The sequence below is a fragment of the Nothoprocta perdicaria genome, unplaced genomic scaffold (genome assembly GCF_003342845.1).
Source record: "Nothoprocta perdicaria isolate Ctin4 unplaced genomic scaffold, notPer1 scaffold_0, whole genome shotgun sequence".
In the NCBI taxonomy this organism is placed as follows: Eukaryota; Metazoa; Chordata; class Aves; order Tinamiformes; family Tinamidae; genus Nothoprocta; species Nothoprocta perdicaria.
This window is the reverse complement of record NW_020454092.1, coordinates 13028249-13029624: the sequence shown is the minus strand read 5'-3', so window position 1 is coordinate 13029624 and position 1376 is coordinate 13028249.

The window sequence follows — 1376 nt, the reverse complement described above, 5'->3', positions numbered from 1 at the left end:
CGCGGGGCTGCGGGGGTGGTGCACACGCATGCACACAGGCATGCAGCAGATAGCACATGCCTGGGCACACATGTGCGCCGGTCCCCGGCGGCGCGCGTGCCTGTCTGCCTGTGCACGGGCACGTACATGTGTGTGCACGGTCCCCACGCACACCTCCCCATGCCCCAGGCACGTTCACACGGAGTGCATGCGTGCGAGYGTGGGCGTACGTGCACATGTGTGTGCTCGCATGTACATGCACAGTGGTCTGTGTTTCCAATTGGATGTATATATGCACATATGTTTGCAAGGACACAGAGATGTGCGCTTATGAGTGTCATGAGTGTGCACATACCCATGTACACCCATGTACACACATGCATACGCATCTGTGTGTAAATGGTGASAGCCATCTGCAGATGGACACAGGAATGGGTACATCACCCGCAGCAACAGCCACTGACACACACACACATGCAGTACGCRTGCATGTACATGCATGTGTGCAACAACTGCCCTAATGGCAACCAGCAGAACCAGAGCCCCCCAGGCTGTCCCTCTCCCCGATGTGCTCTGTGGTTCTGTGCTGTGGCACTGTGTGGGATCGAGGGTGCACATTTACACATGGGTGTCCTGCGGGTGTGCTTGCATGAGTGAAAATGTGTGTGGGGGGTCTGCATGTGTCCCCTACATGTGCCAGTGTGTTTGGTGTGCACATGTCCATGCTTTCTCGTGCTGGTGCCAGCCTGCCCGTGGCTGTGGGGCCTGTGGGTGCCCTGTGCTGAGCTCACACGTGCCGTGAGCTTCGCTGTGATGCCGGATGCCCTGTGCATGTGTGTGCACGCTCCCTGGGAGCCTGTGTGTGCATGTGCCCTCCGTGTGCGTCATGCTCACTGCATGTGCGTGTGTGTGCCTGCCTGCATGTGTTTTTGCATGTGCACAGACCTGCTCATCGTGTGTACGCATGTGCTCCCTGCGTGCACGCATGTGCTCCGTGTGTGCACACATGTGTGTGCTCCTCACGCACGCACGAGCGCACAGTTGCATGCGAGCCTGCCCGAGGCTGCAGAGGCGAGCGCGGCGCCCGCGTGGGCACGCGTGTGCGTGCGTGCCCGAGCGAGCTCGGTGGGCCCGGGCGTGCGGGAGCGGAGCGCGGCGCSGCGGGGGCGGAGCGCGGGGCAGAGGCGGCGCCAGCCCCCACCGACCTCCAAACTTTCATTAACTCGGCAGCACCGGCAGCGGCGGCGGCACCGGGCCTGGCACGGGCACCGGGAGCGGGCTGCGCGCGGCGCCTCTGCGGACCCCGGCGGCGCGGCGGGAGCGGGCCCGGCGGCGGCATGGGCACGGTAAGGCACCGGGATACGAGCACCGGGATACGGGCAGCGGCGCGGGCAGGC